This window comes from Quercus robur, chromosome 6 (assembly GCF_932294415.1).
Source record: "Quercus robur chromosome 6, dhQueRobu3.1, whole genome shotgun sequence".
Taxonomy (NCBI): Eukaryota; Viridiplantae; Streptophyta; class Magnoliopsida; order Fagales; family Fagaceae; genus Quercus; species Quercus robur.
The window spans coordinates 23,084,959-23,091,535 of record NC_065539.1 but is presented as its reverse complement, the minus strand read 5'-3'; positions in this window follow the sequence as shown (position 1 = coordinate 23,091,535).

Genomic DNA, 6,577 nt, shown 5'->3' with positions numbered 1-6,577 from the left:
TTATGTGGAATTTGTATTAATTCATTATGTTTGGAAAAGTAATAATAAATTAGTTTTTTTATTTTCTATACTTTCACATTAAAAAAATAATAATAATAATTAAAAAAAAAAAAAAAAAAAACCCAACTATATATGGTCATACCCAATTGGACACTACTTAGTGGTCACTAGTACTGTTGGTACCCCTCCCCTTTTATTTAGCCAAAAAAAAAAAAAAATGGAGTAAAAAAAAAGATTCATATTAACAAACTAGCTTCCCACTTATTGGACAATTTTTTTGTATATATGGACTGTACTTTTTTCCTTTTTGAGAGAGAGAATTTAAGTTAAACACATATCTTCATTTCCCAAAAAAGGCGAGGCATCATCACTTTTTTTTTAGTAAAAAAAAAAAAAAAAATTCATAAAGGTGGTCTCGAATCTTATTTATGTTTTCAATTATCTATAGGATACAAGTCGAAACTAATAAAGAATCTTTCTTTTTCTTTTTTCTATTTTTGATAATTCGATAGGTAAAGATTCTTTTTTTCTTAAATCTTCTTTTCAATGAGAAAAATAAAACCCTTAATCAAAGAGAATATACAATTATATTAAAATCTTTAATAACCAAAAAAAAAAAAAAAAGACAAAGCATATTCTGAGAAAACAAAATATTCATAATCTCGTAGGCATTAATATATTGTGTTGTAATATATTTATTTTGTAGCTCTTTTATATATGTATTGAAAGTCAAGGTTAAGAGAAAATTCAATTAGATTCTAAATTGGATTCTAATTGTTTAATTTTGCATCATTTATCCTATCTAAGTTTTTTTTTTTAGGTGAGTTAATGTTATGCAAAAGATGAAGAGTTTAGTGTCTGTTTGAAAACAGCTTATTTAGTTAAAACTAAAATTTTGTTGTTGAAAGTACTGTAGATAAAGCTAAAAGGAAGTTGAAATAGTACAGTGAGACCCATAAATAGTATCAAAAAGCGCAATGAGACTCTGAATAGTAGCAACAATAAGCTGAATAGTAAAAAAAACTGACTTTTTAAGCCATACCAAACACATACTTAATATAAATAAACTAAAAAAAAAAAAGTAAACTCATGTGTATATCAAAAAAAAAAAAAAAAGAGTAAAAACTCATGTATATATCTATAGTTTAAAAACGTTGTAACTCTTAAATTATGTATAATTTAAACTCATATGTGGGTGTGATTATTATTGTTTTTAATTGTACCGTACATATGCATGGATTATACACTAATTCATAATAATAATAATAAAATAATGTATCAAATCATACCAAAAGCATAAATTAATGCATATGATTATGATCAAATAATAGGGGCACAAAACTATTCAACACGAAGGCTTAAGATAACACATAAAACTTTTAATATAATGTGAGAAGTAAAGATAGACAAAAGATTCTAACTTAATTTGAGAGTGGAGAGTGGAGACCACCTAATCTACATTTATTTTATTCTAACCAAAGATAAATTGTCTCATACTTAATTTATAGCTACCTATAGGTTACGGCGTTAAGCTATTGTGATTTCTCAAAAAAAAAAAAAAAAAAAAAAAAAAAAAAAGAAAAAAAAAGAAGAAGAATTCCCTAAGCCGCAAATCGAATCTAATCCTAAATTGTTTAGCTTAATTTGTTTAACTAATCCATCTTAATTTTTTTCAAGTAATTATAAAATATTTTAAAGAGTACAATAAATACAAACTCACTACTTTTATCTAATAGTGAGTTTCATTAATTAAATTCTGGGTAGAATTCATTATACATGTGAGATGAGAGAAGAAATAGTATATATTTATCATACTTCCAAAGTATTTTATAATTTTCTTTCGTTTCTTGATAGGCTTCAAATAATAGAGCCAATTGGATTTCAATGGCCAAAGCAAGCGTGATGGCGGAAAGATAAACTTAAAGGTGTGATCACTGACTAAAAACAACAAACTTCTATCGGCCAAACTTGGCTCTGATACCAAAAGGGGGTAAGTTACAGACTAGGGGGGAGGCCGACTAAGGCCATCTGGGAGTGGAAGCATAAATAAAATGTTAAAATTGTGAAAACCATGGCTATGGTGTTACAAGTGTAAACTGGAATTGCCATTCTGATTACAAGTTCTAAGGGTTGTAAAGAGAAGGGAGGTTTTTCTGAGCTAAACCTAAACTGGCTCTAGAATGAAGACCTGCCGAAGATTGAGCCTGAGGTTTCCTTATATAGCTGGAGGAAGCCTTGGATTCTTCAGGAGATTGCTGAAATCACGGAACAGTAACTCTGGATGATTCTGTCGGGGTACTATTTGATGAACAGTAACGGTCACTGTTCATGAATAGTGACTTGTCCCCTTGCTTTTCTAGAATACTGTTCATGCACAGTGACTGGTGCTGTGGATGAATAGTATTCTGTCTGGTGCAGGTACTGTGGATGAATAGTGTGCTGTGGATGAATACTGTTCATGCACAGTGACTGGTGTGGGTACTGTTCCTAAATAGTAACCGGACTGCAAAAGTTGTTTTGGAGCTGTTCTGGAGCTCTGGAGCTATTCTAGAGCTATTCGAAATATCTTAATCAGTATCATAAGCATCAGATGGGTATCCATCAAAGGGATCCCATGGGGGATTATAGCCACAATTATGCTCATGATATTTGTCATATTGATTACAAAAACCACAGTATAGTAAAGGTTCATAATCTGCATTTTTTATCGTTTGCTGTTTGGGATCAATGTAATCAAGCCTTTGAGTATGGAAGGCTTCGGAGTATGGCTTGGTGGTAAATATTGAAATTCTGCCAGTATTTCCTGTGAAATGGTAATTTTTCCATAATTCACTGGTAACATCTAGAATTTCATTGTTGAAGTAGTCCTTCCAACATCCTGTAAGAGCATATGGATCTCTGTAGAATAAGTAGGTATCTCCTTCATACCAGGGGCCATTGTGGGTGTACCCGTTGATGAGTACAAGGTGGTGAGCAGGTTGGATAGACATCCAATTGTTACTCTCCCATTATGGGAGAGTGCTCCAGCATCTGATGGAAACAAATGGACTTTTGATCTTTGTAACAACCTGTTGGATTATTTGGGGAAATTGGCTGATTTGATTATGGCTTGTTAACTTGATGAGTTTGATAAAGCCATATTCAAACATTCTTGAAAGCCAGCTTGGATCTCTATCCTCTTCATCTGCCCCGTCTTCATAGTTGACTATTAGACCGGGAAAAGGATGTTTCTTTTCATAGACCCTATGGCTGCTTCCAAAGTATTTGTCCCAGGTTGACTGGATGAAGGCATTTTCAATGTCATCTGAGTCTTCACCATAAACTGGGAAATGAGTGGTAACCAATATTTTGAAATACTCGAACCATTGGTCACATGATTCAAACATAGCCTTGCTTCCCAAGATACAAACTTGTATGTCGATAGACAAGTTGGCAACAACACTTCTTAGTTGGTTTTGAGTCTTAAGACTTAACCTAGCATAATCTGTGCCCATGATAGTCATTTTATCCATAGAATGGATATCCTCTTTGCCAAAGAGTTGACTAGTGAGAGTTGTGTTTCTTGCCTCGAGGTTGACTAAGTATAGTTCTAGTGCTTTGAGGGTTCTTTGGAAAAGATTATAGTTGTTTTGGGTAAAGGCTCTCTGAAGGTTATCAAGGATGAATTTAATGGAGGGTGGCAGGTCGTGTACACTCCATTGTTGAAATGTAGGTTCTTGGATAAGACTTCTTGTAAGGTGATGGCCATATAGCCACTGGAAAATGTTATTTTAGCTGGGGTTAGATCTTGAAGGGATGTTGCTTTTCTAGGTTCTGATCCAGAAGAAGCACCTTCATGCATTTTGTGAGGAAAACCCTATATAGGTGCTTTTCCTTTGTTTCTTCTTGAACTTGAAGAAGACATGTTCCACACTAGTGTAATGAGTTATTTGCTTTTCTTCCTGCCATGAATTAACAGAATGATTATTTTCAAAAACATTTTTGTTAAAATCATGAGATGTCATGGAGCAAATACTTTTATACTGGATGCATGAAATGGGATATGATAAGGATTTTTGAGATTGATTGGGATCAAAAGAATCATTAATTATGAATGAGATGGAAGGTATAAATTGATCAGGTTCTTGGCTTGATTAGGATTGTTTGGAAATGTAGGTGAAGATATTTTGGCATTGATAAGGTTAAGAGTTTTAGAGACAGAAACTTCCTGGAGGTTGCTAATCTCTCTAGGTTCTGGGCTCCTAAGAAACTTAAACTTAACTGGTTGGCCAAAAGGATGGGTAGTGATTCCTTCACTATTCGTGATGTAAGGGTACAACAAACACATGAAAGGGTTTCCTAAGATGACCATATCTGTCATGTTCTTGACAAGGACAAATGTGGTTTTGAAACACGTATTGTCTTGGCAAACATGGGCTTTTGGGATCTTGAATTCAATCTGCATTTTTCCTCCGCTTGCAGAAGTCAACCTTTCTTTGGTTTTCTTGAAGTATTTGGAGGGAATAATTCTTTTTTTAATGCAATTGAGATCAGCACCTGAATCTATTAAGACAACTACCTCAAATTCAAAATCTTTACTAATGACAATCCTGACTTTGGAGTGCCATTTCTGGAGTTTAATCCTATTGATGGTTTGTAAGAACGTCTCACTGGATGGTTCTTGTACCATATCAGCTGTAGGGTTAACTGTTTCATCTACTTCATCATTTAAAGGGTTCTGTAATGAGGTTCCCTCCTCATTGCCTTGATGAAAAGTATTTTCCAACTATTTGACTCTTTGGTCCATGAGATTGTGATCTACCCTAAGGATGGTTAACTCTTGCCTAAGGGTTCTCACTTCTGACTTGGTATCCTTGATCTCTTTCTGGAGATCTTGGATGGTAACTTCCTTCTTTAATTTGGTAAACCTATTTTAGATTTTTTCCAAATCAACTTTGGGTTCCTGAATCCTAGGTTTGGATATACTGGCTTCCTTAACTAGGGTTTTGTGGAACTCACTAAGCCTTTGAGCTTTAACAACTGGGTCTTAGATTTGTTCTATGAGATCTAAGAGGAGCTCTTCTTGCTTAGAGAGAACATTGATAGTTTTGTTTCTACAACAACTATCTTTGCAAGCTAAAAAGTTCATCTGGGCCACTAGAGGAGCTAGATGACTCTAGAGGGTTCAGAGGATGACCTATATAACTGGTGCTTCTCTTCCTCACTAGAACTATTGGGAGACTCACTGTCTAAGCGATCGAGTTCTAAAAGTTTGAAGATTTCTTCCTTACTGGCTTGGTCACTAATAAGGGTGTTGATAAGGGATTTGGCCCTAGCTTTACACTTTTTCTGGAAATGACCTCTCTTGCCACACTTAAAACATTTTCCTGATGTTTTAGGTATGAACTTTCCTGTGGACTTGGACATTCCTTTCTTATAGAAATCATCAGTCTTGAACTTCTGTTTCCTATAATACTTGGATGATGTCCTTTTCTTATGGAACTTCTCAGAGGGTTCTTTTCCTCTGTATTTGGATTTCTTTTTTGGGATGACAGAAGGTAAGCCGTACTGTGTACAGAAGCTTCCTACTTCATACTTGGCTTTACTCTTGCTGGTTTGGCTTTGGATTTTCAAATCTTTGCACATCTTCATTCCTAAACTCTGGATTGTGCTAGAGATATCTCCATAGGTTAGGTTATCATAATCTATGACACCTAAGGGGCTAGCAAGGGTTTCTTTGACCTTCTCGCCAAACAATGTGGGTAATCTATTGATGAACTTCTCCTTCCAAAATGGAGAGTTGTAATCGCTTCTATGCATAACTCTGGTGGTGAACACGTCTTCATACCACCTGTATTCTCCAAGGTTCTTACATCTAAGGTTACTCAACTAGTCGTAAATCCTAGATGTGATGTTGTTGTGTTTACCTACGTAGTGTTTCATGATCGTATAGATCAGGGTATTGACTCCGTCGGGAACACCTCTTCCTATGCGTTCATCGAATATGGGGTTCTCATCCTCATCTTTTTGGACAGCATGCTTAATGTCTTCTTTAGACTCTTCTGTAAGGCAGTTGTTCCACCAATCTAACAGTTTTCCTGTGAATCCTAAAATCATGAGCTCTATGACCTCTGTGTTTTGAAGTCCATCATTTAGGTAGTTATTGGCTACCATGGTCATATGCTGAATCTTGTTTAGGATTTCTTATTCTGATAAACCATCTATGTTCCATTCATAGAGTTTACCAGTGGATACTGTGAACTGGGTATTCCTTTCCTCGTACTGGAGGTCAAGGGGTGATGGTATGGGGTACCAATTCTTGGTTAAGCTGGTTGGGGTTACCTTGGGATGGGTAAGCCTTTTTACTTCTAAGCCGCGAAATTGGTTTTCTAGATGTTCTATCTCCTTTTCGGCTTCTGAGGAGGTTTTACTAGAATTGCTAGAGGCTGTATGGGCTTCTAAGGTAATAAGCCGATTGTCTCTAGGTTGTTCCGTGCTGGTTGAGGTGTGATATGGTAAAGGGGTGACTGGTTCCTTCTTCACGAGTTCCTCAAGCTTTTGGGCAACTATTTCTAAGGCTGTTTTATCCTTAGGTCTG